Here is a 26,378-nt window from a genome sequence, read left to right on the forward strand (position 1 = left end):
GAGTTAGTACTTTGGCCTGGTGGGTAGATGGCCATGAGAGTTGAGTTAGTACTTTGGCATGGTGGGTAGGTGGTCATGAGAGCTGAGTTAGTACTTTGGCCTGGTGGGTAGATGGTCATGAGAGCTGAGTTCGTATTTTGTACTGGTGGGTAGAGAGCTGAGTTAGTACTCTGGCTTGGTGGGTAGATGGTCATGAGAGCTGAGTTAGTACTTCGGCCTGGTGGGTAGATGGTCATGAGAATTGAGTTAGTACTTCGGCCTTGTGCATAGATGGTCATGAGAGTTGAGTTAGTTCTTTGGCCTGGTGGGTAGGTGGTCACGAGAGCTGAGTTTGTACTTTGGTGTGGTGGGTAGATGGTCATGAAAGCTGAGTTTGTACTTTGGTGAATCGAAGACCACTATAAAAGGAAGTGATTTTGAATTAAATCTGTGTTTCAGAAGGTGAGAAAGTGAATCAGATGTGACTGAGAGGTATTGGCTGGTGGGTGTTTAAATGAACACAAGCACATAGTGCCTTTGGGTTGCACCTTGTCATGTGGTTAGTGACAGGGAGTGATGTAAGCAGCGTGTGGTGCGGGTCATACGTTCTCAGTGCTAGACGAAGCACTGTGGGGGTCGGAAATGACGACATGTTGCTGCTCAGCTGGTTATCTGCGTTTCCTTCTACACAGTAACAACAAAAGGTGTGATTCGACAACATGTCAGAAACTGTGTTTTTGTTAAGATTGGCCATCATGAACTTGATGTTCCTGTTCTTTGTCACCTCGGCCCTTCTGTTTGTACAGTGATTACAGCATGAACCCAAATACCACTGTCTTTCAAGGTTCGTGTGGGGAGTTTCCTCACTTCCTAAATAGGCGACATTGCTTGTTCAGAAGCTGTGCCTCAGGGGTAATAACATGTGCAAAAACCATTTACACACCTTATTTTCAATTGTTTATGGGAAATGACATCCAGTAACATGCACATGTGTCCATTGCTTAGTTGTAAAAAAAATGGCATTACTCGCTGATCGTCACTGCTCACAACCCAGGTCACTTCAACTGCAGCTTTAAGGTGAAGTTTTATCAGTTTTGTTAATAGATATATTAGTGTAATGCTCCACTAATGAACGTTACTTAAAAAAACACACACTGCGCCACCAGGTGGTGGTTTCTTATAAATATCTGCCAGTGTTTACAGATAAGTGCTGGTGTTCAGCACCGGAAAACACCAGCACAAATTAAGCACTACATGTGGCCCTTCTATGATGTTGTTTTTCCATTTGTTGTAACCAGACAACTTGGAGGGGGCTCTTTGTGGTGTCAAAGTTCGGAGGTTTGGAGCATCACGGCCCCTTCCAGGGGTCAACCCTGCTTGAGCTGAGTGACAAATGCTGGTGTCTCCACTCCCAAACCACCTCCATCTTCCCGTCCCAGTGTGTCTAAAAAGCTTTTCTTGGATAACATTGACCTCTTCCCTACACCTCCCCCCGTCCTTTCCCTAGGGCCAGGATGTCCAGATCCCAGCCCAGCACCTCAGCCACGAAATTCTCGAGCACTGTGGTCCCTGCAAGTCCAGTAACATCGCGGGCCTGCGTTAGCAGGGGGAAGATTCCGTCGACCCATGGGAGATTTCTTCTTGGCTTCCAGGGCAGAGTGAAGTCAGACAGCCCTCAGAGCATGCACCACCAGTAAACAGTTGAGAAAGCTGTCAGGATTAGGCCCTACAATGTTGCTGGTAGTCTTCTTGCTACTTTGTTACAGTTTTGCAGGCGTCCTGGAGCAGTCAGCAGTCGATCCTTGGCAGAAGTCGAAGAGGGAAGTGCAAGGTGAGCTCTTGCATTTGTTATCTGACGAGAAACCCACAGGAGATACCCTAAATAGCCCACAAAGGAGGATTGGCTACAGAGAGAGGTAAGCACCTATCAGGAGGGGTCTCTGACGTCAACTGCTGGCACTGGCCACACAGAGGTCCCCATTGTGCCCTCACACCTCTGCATTTAAGATGGAGAGGTCTGGGACACACTGGAGGAGCTCTGGGCAGGGTCTCAGTGACACATGGACTAAAACAACATATATACAGTGAAATATGGGGGTAACATACCAGGCAAGATGGTACTTTCCTACACACCCCACCAAAATGAAGGACAATAAGACTAGCCATGACCTGATGAGTCTTCATTGTCTAAGTGGAAATATCTGGAGAGTCAATCTGCATTGGAGTGGGTACTCCCGGGTCTATGTTCCACTGTATAGTACATTCCCTGTAGAGATATGGACCACCTCAACAATTTGGGGTTTTCACCTTTCATTTGTTTTAGCCAAAGTAGAGGTTTGTGGTCTGTCTGAACAATAAAGTGAGTGCCAAACAGGTATGGCCTCAACTTCTTCAGTGCCCAGACCACAGCAAAGGCCTCCCTCTCTATGGCAGACCAACGCTTTTCTCTAGGGGTCAACCTTCTGCTGATAAAAGCAACTGGTTGATCCTGGCCCTCAGAATTCAGTTGTGATAAGACTGCCCCTACCCCTAATACAGATGCATCAGTTTGAACAATGAATTTTTTGGAGTAACATGGGCTTTTTAGGACAGGTGCAGATCACATGGCCTGTTTGAGCTCCTCAAAAGCTTTCTGACAGCTAGCTGTCCACAATACCTTTTTAAGCATCTTTTTACTTGTGAGATCATTAAGAGGGGCTGCTATGGAGCCATAGTTTTTAATTAATCTCCTGTAATACCCAGTGAGGCCTAAGAAGGCTCTCAACTGGGTCTGTGTTGTAGGGGGAACCCAATCCATGATTGTCTGGATTTTCCCCTGAAGTGGTGCAATCTGTTCTCCACCTACCAGGTGTCCCAGATAAACCACCTCTCCCTGCCCTATCTGGCACTTTGAGGCCTTGATAGTGAGGCCTGCCTTTTGCAGGGCCTCCAAGACGTTCCAAAGGTGGACCAGGTACTCATCCCAGGTGGAGCTAAAGGCAGCTATATCATCTAGATATGCTGCACTAAAAGCCTCCAACCCTTGCAGGACTTTGTTCACCAAAAGTAGCAGATGCATTTTTCACACCAAAGGGCATCACTGTAAATTGGTAGTGCCCTCCTATAGTTGAAAATGCAGTTTTAGGTTCAGCATTCTCAGCCAATTTGAGCTGCCAATACCCTGCAGTCAAATCAAAGGTGCTTAGATACTTGGCAGATGCCAGTGTATCTATGAGCTCATCTGCCCTGGCTATAGGGTGAGCATCAGTTTTTGTTACCTGATTGAGACCTCTGTAGTCTACACAAAACCTCATCCCACTTTTTCCATCTTTTGAGTGAGGCTTTGGTACAAGCACCACAGGACTCGCCCATGGGCTTTCAGAAGGTTCAACCACTCCTAGATCAAGCATTTTCTGAACCTCTTGTTTTGGTCTGCCATGGGATTCCTCCCAATGCTTCTGTCCGGAACTTTGAATACTTTGGACACATTCCACCAATTGCCTCCCAAAACTCTCACAGCATTTCCACACACTCTGTCTATAACTAACGGATCAGGTTACCTTGTTATCCCTTTTTTCTCACAAATCCCGGAGTCTCAATACAATCCCAATCTCCCACCACCAGTGAATTATCCTTCACACTTTTTTTACATCATAATACATCTTCTGTTTAATTTGAGCTTTCTCAACATTGTGGTGAGCAATGGCTTTACAACCATCATTGTCCAACTGATCTTTGAAGAACTTTGACATCGACACTGGACTAAACTGGGTGCAGAGTTTTCTGTTTTTTAGAGATTCAAATGGGGAGATCCCTGTAGTGGTGTGTGTCCAATAAAATCACAACATGGTTTGAACAGCAAACCGGACATCACACTTATTTGCCAATGCCCACTGCACACAGTCTCCTAACACACAAATAAAACTGTCTGCAAGACCATTTGTCTGGGGTTGATAAAGTGAAATTTTCAAATCTTTTATATAACTTTCTTTAAAAAAATCAACTTCTTCAGAAACAAATTGTACCCCATTGTCAGAGATGATTTAAGTTTCATGGGAGGTATAAATGTATCAACCCTCAAAAGTATACCATCTTCAATGATTAACTGGGCAGAAATCTTTTTAAACGGCTGAATATTATTTTCCAACTTTTTTCCCAAGGCCACCCCTCCCTGACAAATTTCATGACTGTACACAAATCTATGTCATTAGCAGTGGCATCCTTCCACTGCACTTCAGAGAATGGAATAGCACCATTTAGTTCAACTGACGCTATTAAACCACTTTCATCTTAGTCAGTAGTTTTGTTTTCCAGTTCTTTCGCAGATTTGATAGAGGTTTCAATGCTTTTTGCTATTGTGATAGTGTCTATCAAGGAAGGGTTTCCCGATGATAGTAGTTTTTGTTTGATGGTTTTGTCCACACAGGGACAGATAAACTGGACTCTCACAAGTTGTTCGCCAAAATGTTCAAATTGACATTTCGCCGCTAACTTCTGTAAAGCCAAAATGTATGCATCCACATCCTAATGAACTTTCCGTTTTCTCTTTAAAAATGTGTGTCTTGAAACTACTAAGCTCAGCGGTACATCAAATCTTAGGATTTGTTTATTTAAAGCCACCTGGAACACATCAAGTTGTTCTTCAGCAACTTCTTGAATGACAGGTATATGTTTAAATATTGATCTGCCTTTAAATCCTAAAGAGTAGAGCAGTAAAAATGTTCTCCTTTTAGGTCTGAATCTGGATGCTCCAATGACTCCTAAATTTGTCTCAAAGGCATCATACCATTGTTTCCAACATATTGGTTGGTCTCCTGGAGCCTCAAAGAAAGAAGGAGGAGGAACCACTGACTGCATTATGGCCGAAAGAGATAGCTGGAATAACAGCAAGGCTTATATAAAATGTATACTGTGAAAAATCAACAATTTGTGTTAAAAAATATTTGTTTTAAATGACAATACCAGATGCACACAAGCAAAACCTATGCCAAACTTAGGAAGCAAAAGATGATTTAGAGCATTTATTTACAGTGGTGTGCTTGTCACCGTGTAGTACGACAGCAGATTATGCAACAGGCAAGCAAAAAGTTATGTGCACAAGAAGAAATGAACTGGCGAAAACATTAAAGGTGTGTCTGTCACCGCAGCAAATGTCTGAGGATTTAAAGGAAAGAAAAACTAGATGGATTTCACTGTATATAAAATACAATATATCTTTGAATATAGAAGACATGGGTACTGTTGTACACCCGATAAATTCCTGAGAAGTCTGGAGTATGCAGGATACTTATTAACCCCTTGGGTGCCCAGGACATAACGGTTACGTCCTCGGCTGCACCGCTCGGGTGCTGAGAACGTAATTGTTACGTCCTGATATGGGCCCTCGGGGGAAGAGCTAGCGCTCCCCCTGTTGGCTTCGCACCCCCCTCCCATGGGCAGGGATGGAAGGGAAATCGCTTCCCCTTTCACCCCCACTCTCCACAGTGACGTCTGATGACGTCAGCGTGCGAGAGACACCAAAGGAAGGGAAAGGCCTTTCCTTTCCTTTGATGCCTCTCTGAGACATGTGAGGAGCGTCCCCTTAGGCAAGGGTCTCTACCCTGGGGGTAAAAAAAGAATTTAGGCCATTTCTACCCCCCTTGGGGGCAGATAGGCCTAGTTTTCTTTGGCAAGGGTCGCTCCCCTGGGGAGCACATTTATTTTAGGTCACTTCTTCCCCCAAGGGGGGCAGAAACCACTAGGCACCAGGGATTTTTTTTTTTTACAGATGGGGAGCAACCCATTAGGTAAGGGTCACTCCCTTGGGGGCAAATTGAGTTTAGGCCATTTCTGCCCCCCTTGGGTGCAGATCGGCCTATTTTGATTAGGCCCATCTGCCCCCAGGGGGTATCAGAAACCACTTAGGCACCAGGGATTGGTGTATGTGTATGTGTTTTGTTTGTGGGGGCAGCCCCTTGGGCAAGGGTCGCTCCCCATTAGGAACATTACTGTTGGCCATTTCTGCCTGCCTTGGGGGCAGATTGTCCTATTTTTGTAAGGCCCACCAGAGAACAGGGAAGGTTTTTTTTTAAAAAAGAGGGTGGGGGTATGGCCATACTCCCACCCCAAATAAATGGAGACCAAGTTGTTCTGCCCACCAGTGGGGAGATGGGGCAATTACCCCCGATCCACTCCTCGGGGGGGCAGAAAGCCTACTAGATGCGAGGGAATTAAAACAAAAATTGTGGGGTGGTGGCTACCAACCAGTATGGGCATGGTTATGCCCCCACCCTAACTGAAGGGGCTAACAGTCTTTCAGCTCTCTCCCCGCATACTAAAACATCTTATCCCACGGCAAGCAAGAGGAAATTTGATTATTTTGGGTTTTGGTTTTACATTTGGGCCATGACAGGTTGTCTAACTCTCAAAATCGTCCTATTTGGAATGGTGAGGGCTGCACTTTTTGGACTTTGGGACGCTGCCATGTAGAAAAATCTATGAGACCTAGACACATCTGAAAACTAAACATCTGGGTGAGTCCAAGGTGGTGTGCCTCACATGCACCCCGCACCATTTTCTTACCCACAATGCCCTGCAAACCATTTTTGTGATGGAACCTTCCGGAATCTACAGGAATCCACAAAATTCCTACCACTCAGCATTGTTGCATCTATACAGATAAAAATTCTGACCCACTTGTGAGCCTAAAAAGTTTTTTTCAAACTGTCCCTATGGACCCGCTTTGGTTCCCCCTCACTTTCGACATATTTTTCGCTGTTCCCTCTCACAGGCACTTGGCTCACCTACACAAGTGAGGTATCATTTTTACCGGGAGCCTGAAGGGAACTTTGGGTGGTAGGAAATGTATGCCGGTGTGGTGATCCCACACAGAAATGTGGGAAAATGTGATTTGTTTAGCTAAATTTGAGGTTTGCGGAGAATTCTGGGTAAGAAAACACTGGGGGATCCACGCAAGTCACACCTCCCTGAACACCCCCAGATGTCTAGTTTTCCGAAAAGTTTGGGTTTGGTAGCTTTCCTTAGATGGCTGCTGAGCCCAGGACCAAAAACGCTGGTGCCCCCCGCAAAAACAGGTAGTTTTGGATTTGATAATTTTGATGTGTCCACATAGTGTGTTGGACCCTTCCCTGTTGCAGGCAAGTGAGGTACCATTTTTATCGGGACATGTGGGAGAATGTTGGATGGAAGGAAGTTTGTGGCTCCCCTCAGACTCCAGAACTTTGCAACACCAAAATGTGAGGAAAAGTGTTTCTTTAGCCACATTTTGAGGTTTGCAAAGGATTCTGAGTAACAGAGCCCAACGAGAGCCCCACAAGTCACCCCATCTCAGATTCCCCTAGGTGTCTAGTTTCTAAAAATGGACAGGATTGCTAGGTTTCCCCAGGTGCCCAATGAGTTAGGGCCAAAATCCACAGCTAGGCACTTTGCAAAAAACACATCAGTTTTCATTAGAAAAATGTGATGTCTCCACATTGTGTTTTGAGACATTTCCTGTCACGGGCACTAGACCTACACACACAAGTGAGGTACCATTCTTTAACAGGAGACCTGGGGAAATGCTGGGTGGAAGGAAATGTGTGGCTCCTCTCAGATTTCAGAACTTTCTGTCACTGAAATGTGAGGAAAAAGTGTTTTTTTTGCCAAATGTTGAGGCTTGCTCAGGATTCTGGGTAACAGAGCCTGGTGAGAGCTCCACAAGTCACCCCATTCTGAATTTCCCTAGGTGTCTACTTTTTCAAAACTGTACAGGTTTGCTAGGTGCCGGCTGAGCTAGAGGCCAAAATCAACAGCTAGGCATTTTGCCAAAAACAGGTCAGTTTTCTTTGGGGAAAATATGATGTGTCCACGTTGTGTTTTGGGGCATTATCTGTTGCAGGCACTAGGCCTACCCAGACAAGTGAGGTACCAGTTTTTATCTGGAGACTTGGGGGAATGCTGGGTAGAAGGAAATGTGTTGCTCATCTCAGATTCCAGACCTTTCTACCACCAAAATGTGAGGAAAAAGTGTTTTTTTGCCAAATGCTGAGGTTTGCTAGGGATTCTGGGGAACACAACCTGGTGAGATCCCCACAAGTCACCCCATCCCGGATTCCTCTAGGTGTCTAGTTTAGAAATGTATAGGTTTGCTAGGTTCCTTAGGTGCCGACTGAGCTAGAGGCCAAAATCCACAGCTAGGCACTTTCCAAAAAATACGTCAGATTTCAATGTAAAAATGTGATGTGTCCATGTTGTGTTTCCTGTCGCAGGCATTAGGCCTACCCACACAAGTGAGGTACCATTTTTATCGGTCGACTCGGGGGAACACAGAATAGCAGAACAAGTGTCATTGCTTCTTGTCTTTCTCTATATTTCTTGCTTCTAAATGTAAGACAGTGTATAAAAAAGACGTCTATTTGAGAAATGCCCTGTAGTTCATATGCTAGTATGGGGACCCCGGAATTCAGAGATGTGCAAGTAACCACTGCTTCTCAACACCTTATCTTGTGCCCATTTAGGAAATACAAAGTTTTCCTTGATACCTAATTTTCACTTTTTATATTTCACCAAATGAAGTGCTGTATACCCGATATACATCGAAAATCTATTGCGAGGTGTAGCTCCTTTATTGGCTCTGGGTGTCTAGAGTTTTTGATGAACCTACAAGCCCTATGTATCCCCGCAATCAGAAGAACCCAGCAGACGTAATGGTATATTGCTTTTGAAAATCTGACATTGCAGGAAAAAGTTACAGAGTAAAACGTGGGGGAAAATGGCAGGTTTTTTGCCTCAATTTCAATTTTTTTTGTTTTATTTCAGCTGTTATTTTCTGTAGGAAAATCTTGTAGGATCTACAAAAATGAACCCTTGCTGAATTCAAAATGTTGTCTACTTTTTAGAAATGTTTAGGTGTCTGGGATCCATCATTGGTTTTACACCCATTTCTGTCACTAACTGGAAGGAGGCTAAAAGCACAAAAAATATTTAAAATAGGGTATGTCCCAGTAAAATGCCAAAATTGTGTTGAAAAATGTGGTTTTCTGATTCAAGTCTGCCTGTTCGTGGAAGCTGGGAGGATTGTGATTTTAGCACCACAACCTCTTTGTTGATGCCTTATTCAGGAAAAAAAACACAAGCCTTATTCTGCAGCCCTTTTTCCAATAAAAAAAAAAATGAAATGTTTGCTGTATTTTGGCTAATTTCTTGGTCTCCTCCAGGGGAACCCTAAAACTCTGGGTACCTCTAGAATCCCTAGAATGCTGGAAAAAAAGGATGTGAAGAAAAGGTTATGAGGGCCTTAGCGTGAACTGCCCCAAATATAAAAAAAAAGGCCTGCCACCTGAAGGGGAAAAGGCATGGCAGCGAAGGGGTTAAAGTCAATTGTAAAAATAACACGCTGCGTGTTTTTAAAGTAGTTCTCCCAATGAGCTAAGATGGCCACTAGTTTTGTTTACTTTTTCTAAAGGCAGTGGGTATAGTAACAAAACTTTTCCCAAAGTGTTAAGATGGCCGCCAGTTTTCTGTAAAGTTTCTAAAGGCAGTTGGGCAGAATGTAACCTTTTCCCAACTTGCTAAAATGCCCGCTGGTTTTTCCCTTATTTTTAATAAAAGTTGAGCGCACTATGCATGCTGTGACGATGCGGCTTGTTCGCTCCACTGCGCAGAGCTGTTGAAGGGCGATCTTCTCATGAAAGAACTCAACGATATGCGGAACTAAGCCTTTATGCCACTCACCGCTCTATGTACAAACCTCTGAGGAGACACGCTAGTTTATTGTGTGAAGTCTTCCTCAAAAGAAATGTAAAAAGACAAAGGCCCTCATTAGTACCCTGGCGGTAAATCCCACTTACCGCCGTGCTGACGGCCGTCAAGATACTGTTGGAGTGTGTCTTTTAAAATTAATATTAATTCGTAATCTTGCAAATATATTGTGTGATGAAGCTGCATAGAAAATGTGTTAACATAGAAAATAATGAACCCGTTTGAAATGTGCCCACGGGGAGGTGCTACCAATGTATACGAAGATTAATGAAAAGCTTGTTAATTCTGAATTATTGTGTAATAATGTTTTGAATTTGTATTAGTATATCATAATTAGAGTTATATGTTAAGAGTTTTGCTTTATTAAATTAGAGGGCCTTAGCTTAGCGAGGGTTTGGGCCTAGCTGTCTGGGCTCATATTGAATTGTATTTTTCTAACGTGTAAATGCGCTGTTTTCCTGAAGGACACAAAGCTGTATTTTTCCAGGGGCTATATGCGTGTAGCCGTAGTAAATTCTTTCTCATGAGAACCGGCTTGCTCAAGGCGACATTCTTGCTGGATGCAACAGTGTAACTCGCAACAGGTGCAAGTTTAACTGTCCTAGGAGAAGACAATGACGAATTTGACTGGAGCGTAAAAGTGTAACATTTACTACCTGACATTCCAACCGTTGAAGACGTCAATAACATGGACCAATCCGCGACATGGGAATTGTAAATGGGGGAAAATTCTAGTAAGGTGCTTACCGAATTATTGGACAGAGATAACGATGCACCAAACTTTATCCAATGAGGAATTAGGTAACAATTAGACGGTTTTGATTTAACAGTGTAACCCAAGGGAAACACACACTTTTTCCTTCTTCCACTTTGACGGGGACATTTGCCTTTTTTCTTTGCCATAAGACTTTTGTCATTTTTCAATTTTCCGGACACTTCAAACCCATACTTTAGAGTTAAATTATCCTGCCACTTCAACCCATCCTCTACCCCATTTTTGTCTGATATCAACTTCTCCTCCATCTGAGGGAAGTAATTCGTTTTCTCAACTATACTATCTTGAGACTTTACAACGTCCTATCTCTGCTGATGGTGAATCGACTGATGTCCTGAGGACGAAGACTGATGCTGTTTGCTGATCTGTTGGATTGGTAACTATCCTATGCAAAATTTGTGATTGTTTGTTTGCCTTTTCTTTCTAGGTACCAACTGCTATTTTGATAGAGGCCTTAGTTTAGATGTTTTCCAAATTTGGGTTTACTAAAATGTTTTGCATGAGGCCCAACATGCTAATGCTAATTCGTGGTCAGTTAAGGAATTCACAAATATCCTATGCAAATAGACAAATGACTGAGTTCTTGCTTTGTTGAATCAATGTACTAATGAGACTCTGCTAAGTTGCTTCATATTAATGATGTGCCTAAATATTGAATGAATATAACTGATGCAATGATCAAAGTCGTGCTTGATTACTAATTAGGATTGTTTGGCGTGGTTTATTGTTAATAAGATTAACAGACATGATGTTAGATTGTAACCAATAGGGAAATAAATATCTTAACTTTTGACTAAAGTGGTGTGGTTATTCGTGAACTGAGGAGTTATGGTGAGTTCAATGATTAAGTTTTATTAAATGTTTATTGATTAGAACGTTGTTATTATTGATTGTTTATTGACTCATTGATTGGTGATGCCAAGAAAATATTTTGTGCTGCGAAGTCCCCAAACGTGGTCCAAAGGTTTGTCGTCCTAAACGCGTCCCCTTGTAAGTTTACTTATTAAGGCTCTGACATGCTAACAATACCGTGGCGGAAATCCCCTACAGGTATTACGACCCACATTTCGTAATCCGCCACAATACAGACACCCACACAAGTCCGCCACAGCAAAGGTCAGTGATAAACTGGCGATAGGAAAACCTACACCGTCACGCCAACAGAACTACGTCCACACTATCACGACCCACAAATCAACGCGCCGGTGATTCAACCGCGGTAATCCATTGGCGGCACACACCGCCGCGCTCAAAATACACACACATTAACAATACACATTGGACAGTTCAAAATACACACACCTGATACACATACGCACACCACACCCTCATACCCACAACACTATAAAACACACACCCACATTACCCACAACCCCTTACAACAATTTTCTTGGAAGAAGCAGAGAGAGAGAGAGAGAATAGCAAACGCAACCCCAGCATCCACAGGCACACAACACCATCACTTATACAACATCCATGCACCTCATTCAACACACACCAGCACAACACATAACACAGCACAACAAACAGCATCTCACACATCACCCACACCACATAATTGCACCTCAGAGACACCCCAGGTTTTCTGAGGAGGAGCTCAGGGTCATGGTGGAGGAAATCATCGGGGTAGAGCCACAGCTAATCGGATCACAGGTGCAGCAGACATCCATTGCAAGGAAGACGGAGCTATGGCGGAGAATTGTCGACAGGGTCAATGCAGTGGGACAGCGCCCAAGAACACAGGATGACATCAGGAAGAGGTGGAACGACCTATGGGGGAAGGTGTGTTCCGTGGTATCCAGACATCAGGTAGCAGTACAGAGGACTGGCGGTGGACCCCCACCTCCTCCCCCACAACTAACAACATGGGAGGAGCAAGTCTTGCCGATCATGCATCCTAAGGGCCTCGCAGGAGTAGCAGGAGGACTGGGCCCTCACATCCATCACCACAACACCCCACAGATACCCCACTATCACAATCCACACATCCCAATACCAAGCCCTGTATGTTACACCAATGCATGGACACCCATCACCAAAGCATGTCCAGTACAGATACTCACCCAGGCCCCAAAATTAACAATCACACAAGGCCAAAGACAATAAGCCAAGCACAGGAGTAGAGGGTAACTCACACATTGGACAAGATGGCACTCACAATAACTATGCATTTACCCCCAAACAGGACCCCTACCTAACGTTACCGGACAGGAGGTACCAGACATATCCAGTCAACCCACAGAAGAGGCCCACAGTGACAACAGCAGCTCTGCACACCTGAATCAAGATGACCAGCCCGGCACATCAGGGACCTCAGGACGGTCGGTTCCCCTGCCACTGTCACAAACAAACACTGAATCTACCCCCTCAGGAAACACCACCACAGCACCCACCCAGCGGGCCCATCCCTCTGTCCCCAGGACACGTCAATCAGCAGTGTGTCCACCATTACAGGGTCCCCAGGCAAACCTACCAACCCAAGACAATCAGGGACCTGGGGTCAGTGGCAGTGGGCACACGGTTCAGGGGACAGAGGCATAAGATAACAGGGAAGCTGGAAGGACTGTTGTGCGACAGGGGGAGGACAGGCCCAGGGAACCCACTCTCCACGAGGCACTCTCCAACATCATGGGAGCAAACCATCATTCCCAGGAGACCATGGGCACGGTACTGGCCAAGTTTCAGGAGACCCAGCGGCTGCAGGAGAAACACTACCTGGGGATCAGGGAGGACTTGAAGTCCATTAACAACACCCTGGTCACCATTGCAGGGGTGCTGGCAGACATGGTCAACACCAAGAGGGACACAGTGGCACACTAATGGGCCCCTGACACTAGCCTGAACGATGAACAGCCCTCCACCTCTGCCGGCGCTAGTGGACAGGAGGTCCCGGCACAGGACCAACAGGCCACTAGCACCCCACCCCCTGCAGAAGGAGAACCACCACGCAAACGGTCCCTGAGATCCAGGAACAAGTCAGTGAACATTGCCAAGACCCCTGCCAGGAAATAAGACTCTCCTGATTGTCACCCTTCTCTCCCACTATGTTACCCTGTCCACCTTGAACTGCCATTACTCCCCTTCCTATGCCCCCTTGGACAATGCACCTGTGATACCAATAGACTGGACTCCACCATGGACATTCCTCCACCATCACCCCAGTCCATTGCACAGCCCCCTCCACTTATTAGCACAGAAATAAACACCCTTGAATCACAAATCAATCTGGAGTCAGTCTGTACTTTCACAAATGTGTTCTTGCAACCTATCTGAAAAATAGCAATGTCAATGTTCATTTTCACATACCAATGTTAGACAGTTGTTGGGCAGCAGTAGACATAGCAGAAGGCAGAAAGTGGTACACAGATCTGTAAAATGGAAAGCCAAAGAGAACTGTCAGGGTCCATACAGAGAGGTAAAAAGGCAGAATCATGCAATGTCCTCCAGTAGTATGATATGAGAGGAGCAGTGCCAGTCTCTTACCTGTATCTCACTTAAAGTATTGCATGATGATGTTGTTTCGGATGTCTATATCTTCTTCTTCTGCCTCCTCTTCTTCACTGTCCACAGGCTCCCCAGCTGCCACAAGACCGACATCAGGCCCATCCTCCTGCAGAAAAGGCACCTGGCGTCGCAAAGCCAGGTTGTGCAACACACAGCATGCCACGATTATCTGGCACACCTTCTTCGGTGAGTAGTATAGGGAGCCCCCTGTCAGATGGAGGCACCGGAACCTGGCCTTCAGGAGGCCGAAAGTACGCTCAATTATCCTCCTAGATCACCCATGTGCCTCATTGTAGCGTTCCTCTGCCCTTGTCCTGGGATTCCTCACTGGGGTCGGTAGCCATGACAGGTTGGGGTAACCAGAGTCACCTGCAAATATCGAAGGACAACTGTGAGACATACACCAACACTTAGGGAGTCTACCATACCCAGACACCTATGTAAACTGTGTTGGGACCTTGGGCTCACCTATTAGCCACACACAGTGCCTCTGGAGTTGCCCTATCACATAAGGGATGCTGCTATTCCTCAAAATGGAAGCGTCATGCACAGAGCCAGGATACTTGCCATTCACATGGGAGATGTACTGGTCTGTCAAACACATCATCTGCACATTCATAGAATGGCAGCTTTTGCGGTTTCTGTACACCTGTTCATTCCCGGTGGGGTGTGGGGAGGACAAATGCCACATGTGTACCATCAATTGCCCCAATGATGTTGGGGATATGTCCCAGGGCATAGAAGTCACCTTTCACTGTGGGAAAATCCTCCACCTGGGAGAAAACGATGTAGCTGCGCATGTATTTAAGCAGGGCAGACAACACTCTGGACAACACGTTAGAGAACATTGGCTGTAACATCCCTGATGCCATGGTCACTGAAAGGACCCACTGGCCAGGAAATGGAGTACTGACAGGACCTGCACTAGAGAGGGGATTCCTGTGGGATGGCGGATAGCTGACATCAGGTCTGGCTCCAATTGGTCACACAGTTCATGGATTGTGGCACGATCAAGTCTGTAGGTGATAAAGATGTGTCTGTCTTCCATTGTCGACAGGTCAACCAGGGTTTCTGTATACTGGAGGATGACGCCATCTCATCATCTGCCCCAGCAGACGTGTCCTATGGAGGAGAAGGGTGAGTGGAGGGTCATACACCACATAGCTTCCACAAGGGTTTTTTGAACAAATGTGATGTAATCGGGGTTTTGCGCTGCATGTCCGTATTCCTGCTCAAAAGTGCTGTGACGCAGTTAGTTGCCCTGCCATGTGGCCCCATGAAATGGTGGCTGCCTGACCTGTAAGGAAGGACAAGGGGAAAAGAGGTAACTGTGCTGGCGTTGTGCAGCATCGCGGTAGGCGGACGAAGACCGCAGCGTAATTCAGCATTGGTTATCATTGGGCCCTATGGGTTTCATGAGCCAATGACGATGTACGCCGGCGGTAACAGTACGCACCACCGCAGACGTGACCACCATTTTCTAGCTGTTCACTCACTTGATCTTCAACAGGAGAGGACCTACACTGCAAGTGCTGCTGTGACCTGAGTCTGGAAACGACAATGGCTACAGTGTCTGGGGAAAGGGCCCCTGCCTTCACTGCAGAGGAGTTGGAGAAACTGTTGGATGGGGTCCTCCCCCAGTACACGCAACTCTATGGTCCACCAGACAAACAGGTGAGTACACTGTGAGCATGATGGATGGGACATGAATGTATGGAGTGGCGTTGATGGAAGATAGAGGTGGGGGTGGGCAGAGGCCAGCATGTGAGGATGGTCAGTGTATTTGTTTGTGGGCCAGGGTGGGAGGTTGTGGTCAATGAGTAAGAATAGCCGGACGTGGGAGTAAAATCCATTCTTACTTTACATTTCCTCTAGGTCACCAAAAGAAGGGTATTTGGTGTGCCATCGCCAAGAAAGTGTAGACCCTGGGGGGTCTACCATAGACAGAGCACCCACTGCCACAAAAGATGGGAGGACCTGCGCTGCTGGAGCAAAAAGACGGCGGAGGGCCAGCTGGGGATGGCCTCCCAACGTGGCAGAGATGCCCGTCGCACCATTACTCCACTGATGTACCGGATCCTGGCGGTGGAATATCCGGAGTTGGATGGGCGCTTGAGGGCATCACAGCAGCCAAAAGGGGGTGAGTACAGTCTCATGCAGCTGACTCTTCACGCTTTATGAGGTTTCTGGGTGTGAGAAGTGGGCTGTGGGTTCCCCTAGGACAGGGCAAACATGCCAGGGTAGATCCATTGTTAGGCAGGCTCAGTGCCAGTGTAACCCCAAAAGTGGTAGTGGCCCTCTACACCTAGTCAGGCTCCTGTGGGTTCCAAGTGTGCATCAAATGGGTCTAGGCACAGTCCCCATGGGCATGTGATTTTCCCCTGAACTGTTAATGCATGGCCTAATGCATAGGGCTGCTCCCTGTGTGTTGTGTCCGCCAACGGGGGTGTTGTTGCAGGCAGTGAACATGTGTCTCCTCTGTCTTTACCCCACTTTTTGTTTTGTCACCCTGTCCTTGTGTGCATTAGCATCATCTGGCGGAGGAGCAGTGGCACCGGAGCAGGAGGGAGCTGCAAACCACATGGCCCTGGAGGGTGAATGTATCGAGTCTGAAGGCACCAGTGGGACGCAAGGCGAGGGGAGCTCCACAATGGGGACAGGAGGAGACACCAGCGACAGCAACTCCTCCTCTGATGGGAGCTCCCTTGCGGGTACAGCCGCCACCCCCCCTACCAGCACTGCCCTCCCAGCAGCCCCTCATCGAGTTTCCCGTGCCCGCTCACCCAGGAGGGTGGGCATCTCCTTCGCCTCAGGCACCTCAGGCCCTGCCCCAGTCAGCCCTGCTTCCCTCAGTGAGGAGGCTATTGACCTCCTGAGATCCCTCACTGTTGGGCAATCAACCATTTTGAATGCCATCCAGGGTGTCGAGAGGCATTTGCAGCAAACAAATGCATACCTGGCGGGCATTCATTCTAGCGTGGCAGCCCAACAGAGAGCATTTCAGGCTCTGGCCTCAGCATTAATGGAAGCCATTGTCCCTGTGTCCAGCCTCCCCCCTCCAACTTCCACTACCCAGACCCAATCCCCTGTACCACAGCCTACCCCAAGCACACTATCAGACCAGCATGTACACTCATCAACACATAAGAGTGGACATGGCAAACATAAGCACCACACATCCCACAGGCACTCACACAGCACCATCCCCATGCAGACACACCAACATCCACTGCCTCCACTGTGTCCCCCTCCTCCACATCCTCCTCCTCCCTTCCAGTCTCATCTCCACTCACACCTGTATGCACTACATCCTCAACCACTACCTCCATCACCAGCACGCCCATCACCACACACCGCTTGGAAGAGGCTGGCCTGGCTTGTAGTGGGTACCAGAGGTACTTACACCTTGTGCCAGGTCCAGTTATCCCTTATTAGTGTAGAAGAGGTGTTTCTAGCAGCTTAGGCTGATAGACGGTAGCTATGGCAAAGCAGCTTAGGCTGAACTAGGAGACATGTAAAGCTCCTACTATACCACTTGTATCATATACACAAGGTACTTTATTTTTATGACAATATGCCAAAAGTATATCAGTGAGTACCCTCAGTATGAGGATAAGTTATATACACAAGATATATGTACACAAACCAAAATTAGGTAAGTAATAGCAAGAAAAGTAATGCAAACAGTGTAGAATTACAATAGGTTGTAATAGGAGCACATAGGTATAGGGGCAACACAAACCATATACTCCAAAAGTGGAATGCGAACCACGAATGGACCCCAGACCTATGTGAGCTTGTAGAGGGTCGCTGGGACTGCAAGAAAACAGTGAGGGTTAGAAAAATACCCCACCCCAAGACCCTGAAACGTAGGTGTAAAGTGCACCTACTACCCCCAGAGAGCACAGAAGTCGTGATAGGGGGAGTCTGCAGGAAGAACAAACACCAGCAATGCAACAACAGTGGATTTCCGGACCTGGGTACCTGTAAGACAAGGGGACCAAGTCCAATAGTCGCGACAGTGTCGAGAGTGGGCAGGAACCCAGGAAATGCCAACTGAGGGTGCAAGGAAGCTGCCACTGGTTGGAAGGAGCTTGGAGTTCTGCAAGAAAGAAGAGGACTAGGGACTTCTCCTTTGGAAAACGGATGTCCCACGTCGGGGTGAAGCTTGCAGAGGTGTTCCCATGCAGAAAGACTGGAAACAAGCCTTGATAGCTGCAAGGTTTGCGGTAAAGGTTTTTGGGTGCTGCTGTGGCCCAGGAGGGACCAGGATGTTGCCTTTTGGAAGAGGAGACAGAGGGGGCGGTTAGCCACTCAGGGAGCCCTCACAAAAGCAGGCAGCACCTGCAGAAGTACCCTAACAGGCACTTAGAAGGAAAGTGAACCGGAGTCCATGTGAAGTCACATAAAGGGAGTCCCACAACGCCGGAGGACAACTCAGAAGGTTGTGCACTGCAGGAAGGAGTGACGGGGACCAAGGCTTGGCTGTGCATGAAGGAAATCCTGGAAGAGTCCACAGGAGCTGGAGCAGCTGCAAATCATGTGGTACACAGCTTTGCAGTCTAGCGTGGGGAGGCAAGGATTTACTGCCACCAAACTTGGACTGAAGAGTCACTGGACTGTGGGAGTCACTTGGACTGAGTTGCTGTGTTCCAGGGACCACGCTCGTCAGGATGAGAGGGGACCCAGAGGACCAGTGTTGCAGTCTTTTGGTGCCTGCGTTAGCAGGGGGAAGATTCCGTCGACCCACAGGAGATTTCTTCAGAGATTCTGGTGCAGGGTGAAGGCAGGCTACCCCCAGAGCATGCACCACCTGGAAACAGTCGAGAAAGCCGGCAGGATTAGGCGCTACAATGTTGCTGGTAGTCGTCTTGCTACTTTGTTGCGGTTTTGCAGGGGTCCTGAGCAGTCAGCGGTCGATCCTTTGGTAGAAGGTGAAGAGAGAGATGCAGAGGAACTCTGATGAGCTCTTGCATTCGTTATCTAAAGAATTCCCCAAAGCAGAGACCCTAAATAGCCAGAAAAAGAGGTTTGGCTACCAAGGAAGGAGGATTGGCTACCAAGAGAGGTAAGAGCCTATCAGAAAGAGCCTCTGGCGTCACCTGCTGGCACTGGCCACTCAGAGCAGTCCAATGTGCCCCCAACACCTCTGTTTCCAAAATGGCAGAGGTCTGGTACACACTGGAGGAGCTCTGGGCACCTCCCCTGGGAGGTACTGGTCAGGGGAGTGTTCACTCCCCTTTCCTTTGTCCAGCTGCGCGCCAGAGCAGGGCTGGGGGATCCCTGAACTGGTGTAGACTGGCTTATGCAGAGATGGGCACCATCTGTGCCCATCAAAGCATTTCCAGAGGCTGGGGAGCCTACTCCTCCCCAGCCCTTCACACCTATTTCCAAAGGGAGAGGGTGTAACACCCTCTCTCAGAGGAAATCCTTTTTTCTGCCTTCCTGGACCAGGGCTGCCTGGACTCCAGGAGGGCAGAAACCTGACTGAGGGGTTGGCAGCAGCAGCAGCTGCAGTGGAGTCCCCGGAAAGGCAGTTTGGCAGTACCCGGGTTCTGTGCTAGAGACCCGGGGGATCATGGCATTGCCCCCCCAATACCAGGATGGTATTGGGGTGACAATTCCATCATCTTAGACATGTTACATGGCCATGTTCGGAGTTACCATTGTGACACTATACATAGGTAGTGACCTATGCATAGTGCACGCGTGTAATGGTGTTCCCGCACGCACAAAGTCCGGGGAATATCCCCTGAACGATGTGGGGGCACCTTAGCTAGTGCCAGGGTGCCCACACACTAAGTAACTTTGCACCCAACCTTCACCAGGTGAAGGTTAGACACATAGGTGACTTATAAGTTACTTAAGTGCAGTGGTAAATGGCTGTGAAATAACGTGGACGTTATTTCACGCAGGCTGCAGTGTCAGGCCTGTGTAAGAATTGTCGGAGCTCCCTATGGGTGGCTAAAGAAATGCTGCAGCCCATAGGGATCTCCTGGAACACCAATACCCTGGGTACCTCAGTACCATATACAAGGGAATTATATGGGTGTACCAGTATGCTGATGTGAATTGGTAAATTTAGTCACTAGCCTGTTAGTGACAAATTTGGAAAGCAGAGAGAGCATAACCACTGAGGTTCTGGTTAGCAGAGCCTCAGTGAGACAGTCAGGCACCACACAGGGAACACATATAGGCCACAAACTTATGAGCACTGGGGTCCTGGCTAGCAGCATCCCAGTGACACATAACAAACACACTAACAACATAGGGTTTTCACTATGAGCACTGGGCCCTGGCTAGCAGGATCCCAGTGAGACAGTGAAAACATCCTGACAGATACTCACAAACAGGCCAAAAGTGGGGGTAACAAGGCTAGAAAGAGGCTACTTTCCTATATCGCTCACGTGCAATCAACACCCCTACTACCATGCACACGTCCCCTGTGTCCTCTCCCAGTGTGTTTGTGAGCCCTCCTCCTAAAGTACACAAACGCCGGCACACACCCACTCAACAGCCATCCACCTCACAACAGCCTCCAGCCCATGCACCCTCACCCAAACTCAGCAGACATACACCTCCTACAACCACTACCACTTCTCCACTCCCAAACCACCTCCATCTTCCCGTCCCAGTGTGTCTAAAAAGCTTTTCTTGGATAACATTGACCTCTTCCCTACACCTCCCCCCGTCCTTTCCCTAGGGCCAGGATGTCCAGATCCCAGCCCAGCACCTCAGCCACGAAATTCTCGAGCACTGTGGTCCCTGCAAGTCCAGTAACATCGCGGGCCGCACCCATCAGGGCTGCCAGTGGCCACCTAGTGAGGCCAAAGATCACCCTATTCCGCCACCTGCCAAGGTGAAGAAGAGGACAACATGCCGTAGGGAAAAGCCACACCAACCACCCAGCAAGGCCTCCTCTAAGACAAAAGAGGACAGTGCCAAGGTCCCAGCAGCGACTTCCAAGGTGGGGAAGGGACACAAGGCTAAAGGGAAGGCAGCTCAGGGCACGGAGCCTCCGGGTGAGGGGCTGGTGACACCCCTTCTGCAAGACAGAACAGCAACCTGTACGGCGGTGGCCTGCGCCGCAACCACCATCACCTGCACCGCCACCAGCACCACCACCTGCACGCCCACCTGCACCACCACCTGCACGCCCACCTGCACCGCCACCAGCATGCCCATCTGCACTTCTGCTGCCTCTGCTACAGTCCCCAGCATCATCCCCAGTGGGTAGCAGTCAGAGGCTGCAGGAGATGTCCTGGTGTCTCCCTCCACAGGTGCTGACACATGCACCACCGCCCGCATCTCCGCTGCTGACACCGCCGCAACCACCGCCACCTGCCCCGAGACGTGCTCAGACAGTGCCACCACAGCCGACATGACCATCATCCCCAGTGGGCAGTGGTCCGAGGCTGCAGGAGACATCCTGGACCCTGCACAGAGTACATGAGGCACCACAACCAGCACTGGCAGTACCAGCAGTTGGCAGGCTATGTCGCTGCAGGGTGGAGTGTGTCTCTGCCTCCATGGAGTATCATGCTACCTGTTCCCAGGATATCTCGTGGCTCTGACACCCTGATGCTTGAATGGGAACTGCCACACACCATGTGCAGCACTCTGGGCACAAAGCATCCTCCAGAACCAATTGAGAGATAAATCCACTCACCCAGTCCTTGGCAGGATGGAGCACTCTGGGCACTAAGCCCCCTCCAGAACCAGTGGAGAGATACATCCACTGGAGAGACTGTGGTCTTGCACTCCCCAGGACCAATCAGTGGGCAATCCACCCACTTGAGAGACTGTGGCCTTGCATTCCCCAGGACCAATCAGTGGGCAAACCACTCACTTGAGAGACTTGTGAGACTGTAGCCTTGCACTCCCCAGGACCAATCAGTGGGCAAACCACCCACTTGAGAGACTTGTGAGACTGTGGCTTTGCACTCCCCAGAAGCAAGCAGTGGGCAAACCACCCACTTGAGAGACTGTGGACTTGCCCTCCCCAGGACCAATCAGTGGGCAAACCACCCACTTGAGAGACTTGTGAGACTGTGGCTTAGCACTCCCCAGGAGCAAACAGTGGGCATGGAGCCCCCTCGTGGAGCTGTGGCGTCGTCCCATCATCCGACTGAGATGCCCCCCTCCCCTTCCCCCTGGGGTGCCTGTGTTTTTTTTTACCTCATGCCCCTGCAGTGTTCTCTCCGTTTTGAGGCAGGTATCATGTGTGGGCTTCGCCCATGCATTTTGGGACCACTCGTCCACAGACAATGAATGGAACACTTTCCAGACTTGTGTAGTTGCTGTACATTTGTATATAATGATCTGTTACAGACCTGTTTCCCTATCTGTATTTTCGATGATTACACTCGTTCAACTCATTTAATTTTGTCCTTGCGTTCTCCCAGAGGGTTACAGGGTGTATATGTAATGTTGCTGCATGAATTTGTGTGTATGGTGTTGGGGGAGAAGGTGGGGTTGGGGGTGTTGCATGTTGCGTGTGTGTGTCACTCTCTATTTCCTCCCCCCCTTACCTGTGTACTAGGTGCAGTACTCACCGTGGTCGTCACCGCCGTCTTTGATGATCTTGGTAGAAGAGGAGGTAAACCAACATTGGTAGGACCTATAACTCGGGGTGTCGAGAGGTGAGTGGTTTCCCTTCTGTGTACTGTTTCCGCCGTGCTTTTGATGGCGTTGGTACCGCCCGGAAAAGCTGGCGGATTGGTGCCTTGTAATACAGTGGGCAGTACCTTGTCTTCCGCCTGGCTGTTGGTGTTGTTTCCACCGCTGTGGCGGTCAGAGTGTTAAAGTGGCTGTCTGTGCTGGCGGTTTCCGCCATGGTTGTGATTCAATTTTTTTTACCGCCGACCTGTTGGCGGTATTACCGCAGCTTTAACACCGACCGCCAGGGTTGTAATGAGGGCCAAAACGTTTGTTTGTCGTGGGTTCTCCTTCCATCCAGCAACTGCCCACCAACTGCCAAACTCTGCCAACCGCCACCCTGTTCTATAGAACCCTGAGGATTCTGTATTCCAAATAGAATCCTGAGGGTGAGCCCATGCCCATGACCGGGTTGAACAGCAGCTCGGTATGACAGAGGGGCTTGGAGAAAGAGATGTGGGGAGTCTTTGAACCTTCCAAAGGGTTCCAACTAGGTCATGAGGTGCCTGTGTGTAGGTTGGACACCTCTTAGAAGTAATTATTGGCACCAGGTGACCCCGGATGTGAGACAATGTGGCAATGAAGTAGCAATGGGAAACATGGCACTGAGCTCCTGGGGGGGTTGTGTTTTTATTACTGTTGGGATGTTAGACAAAACAGTGGAAAGAGAAGACAACAAAACAATTGTTATACCATTGTTTATTTGAAGATTGTAGAAGTCTATTTCTATTGCCTTTAATGAAACTCCACGTAACTCTTGACACCACAGAATTGATGACTACTCATTCCAAGGTCTGCCTATTGGTGTGACATGAAGGTACAGGGACACACATTGCTCTATACCTTGCTGTAAAGTAATCTGTCTTAAGTTACTTCTATATCTTGCTGTAGTGTAGTCTGTCTTAAGTTACTTCTATATCTTGTAGTAATGTAATCTGTTTTAAGTTACTTCTATATCTTGTTGTAATGTAATCTGGTTTGTTACTTCTATATCTTGCTGTAATGCAATCTCTCTTAAGTTACTTCTATATCTTGCTGTAATGTAATCTGTACTAAGGGCCAGATGTAGCAAGCCTTTTGTGCCTCGCAAACTGCGAAAAACGCAGTTTGCGAGGCGCAAAAGGCCAAACGCGATGCACAACCTCAAATTGCGAGTCGGTACCGACTCGCAATTTGAGGCTGCGACTCGCAAATAGGAAGGGGTGTTTCCTTCCTATTTGCGACCGCACCGCCATGCAGAGTTGCTTTGGGACCGCGAATGCGGTCGCAAACCAACTCGCAGTTACCATCCACTTGAAGTGGATGGTAACTCATTCGCAAAAGGTTAGGGGTCCCCATGGGACCCCTTCCCCTTTGTGAATGCCAATAAAAATATTTTTTCAGAGAATAGGACCAGTGCCTACTCTGAAAAAAACGAAACCAAATGGTTTCGGAATTTTTTCTTTTTGCAGCTTGTTTTCCTTTAAGGAAAACGGGCTGCAAAAAGAAAAAAAAAACTGCTTTATTCAAACAGCAGTCACGGACATGGTGGTCTGCTGTTGATGACGCAGAAATGAAGGTTTTACATTTATTAGCGCATAAACGTAGTGCCGCAATAATCGAGTGTGACTTTAATCAGACTAACAAAGATTGTACGGGGACAAAATGTGCCCTCAGAGTAGTTTGCCAACATTTATAAGCGTGCTTTATATAACGTGATGTATTAGAAATGTATTAATCTGACATAATCGTAAACGTGTGCCATGATTTGCTTGTTTTAAAAGTTTTAGCTTGACATAACTTTAGTGGAGGCTTCGGCCTAGTTGCCTTGTCTCACCGTTTAGATGCTCGTATTTTTCCAATGTGCTAATTAAACGTGTATTCTTGCTTGAAGCTGTACTTTTCCAGTGAGATCGGTTCACATGCTTATCTTAAGGTTTCGTGCCAGCCTGGCATCTTCTTCTTTGCTCCAAGGTCAATCTGCAGGTGCGGACAATGGAAGCTCTGAAAGTGAGTTAATTGGAAAAATATGTTGCAACTTACGTACCCGACTCCAAGGATAATGTATGCCTAGGTAGAAGCTTGTAAACTGTTGTTTTTGATTGGACAATTTGAAGCCAACCTATGAACCCTCCAATGGAAGACCCTACTGGATTTGAACTATTGCTATTTAAACCAGGTGCACAAGAAGAAAGCAGCCATTACAGCCATTATCCGTCATTTTGCCATCTTCCATGATGCCAATTGATGTTCGACGCCATTTTGAATGAGACTTTGATGCTTTCTCAAATCGAGAGAAAGAGACTTTAATTAATTTTCACCTTAGAGACTTTAACTTTGATTGATCCCTTTGCATGAAGTAGTAGTTTTAACTTGCCGCTGTGAGGCAATTGCCCCATCCACCCTGCCCCTTTGCCCCCGTCCCATGCTGATCGAATCCGGTACCTGTGAGACGAAGACTACCTTGAATGCTGATTGAATTTGGTAAATATGAAAGGAAAATGTACAATTGTATTGTGTTTTCTTTTTAGGTAACCAACTGCTGATTTTGATAAGAACCCTAGTTAGGAGTTTTTCCAAATTAATGTTGCCAAATTGTTTTGCATGAAGTCCCACATGCTGATGCTAATTTGAGGTTAGATGAGGATTCATTGTTGCACGATGCAATTTGAGACCTTGTTATGCTGACTAATGTATGCAATTAGCCCATTACAGATTGTTGTTTTAGTAGTTTGCGTTGCTATTATCGAAGGCATTGTTATTCAGATGCTGCATAGATTGCATCTTTTCCGCCGATATGGACAGCTATTAATGTTCATTTACATATATCACTTGGTGTTGAGACATATCTATATTGTGCTAGCTTTGTTAATATAGGGAAATAAAATTCACTAAATTTGAATAAACTGGTGTGGTTATTCATGGCCGAAAGGTCATGTTCACCGAAATGTTTTTCTGGATTAATTGTGAAGTGTTATGTTGATCAGGGCATTGCGTACGTTCGTTATTGATTATTGATTTGGTTAAATTGATTACTCTCGGGTGGAGTGAGCCCCACTTGGTCAAAAGATTCATCGACCCCAAGAGCGTCCAGGTACAGGTAATTTATTAATACGGAACGCTCTATCAGTAGATGGTAGCAGAGGACGGTTTCGCCCTTTGGGACCCCCCACTCAAGAGGTACATGGTGTTGAATTAACGGTTTCGCCCTTTGAGAGCCCGCTCGAGAGGTATATGGTGTTGAATTAGATTTTTCTTGGGTAAAACAGATTGAGAGAATGATGATGCCCTAAGTCCCCCGTGACTTTCCCGGGATCTCGGAGCTTGCGAATGGAGAGAATGGAGGTGTGAAATCGGCGTTGGCGGTACTAGTGACGGTATGAGTGAAGTTAGGGTTTTGTGCTTGCACAGCTTATTGCCGCAGATTGTTTGAAAAGATTGCGAGGATTTTAGAGAATAGCGGAGGTGCGACTCCGAGTGTGAGAGTAGGGAAGTCGTCGAACTTCATATGAGTGTGGCGCTTTGTGCGGAAAAAGGTCCACGTGGTTGTGTGAGAAAGTAACCTCTTTCTAGCCTTGTTACCCCCACTTTTGGCCTGTTTGTGAGTGTATGTCAGGGTGTTTTCACTGTCTCACTGGGATCCTGCTAGCCAGGGCCCAGTGCTCATAGTGAAAACTCTATGTTTTCAGTATGTTTGTTATGTGTCACTGGGACCCTGCTAGTCAGGACCCCAGTGCTCATAAGTTTGTGGCCTATATGTATGTGT

The sequence above is a fragment of the Pleurodeles waltl genome, unplaced genomic scaffold (genome assembly GCF_031143425.1).
Source record: "Pleurodeles waltl isolate 20211129_DDA unplaced genomic scaffold, aPleWal1.hap1.20221129 scaffold_73, whole genome shotgun sequence".
Classification (NCBI taxonomy): domain Eukaryota; kingdom Metazoa; phylum Chordata; class Amphibia; order Caudata; family Salamandridae; genus Pleurodeles; species Pleurodeles waltl.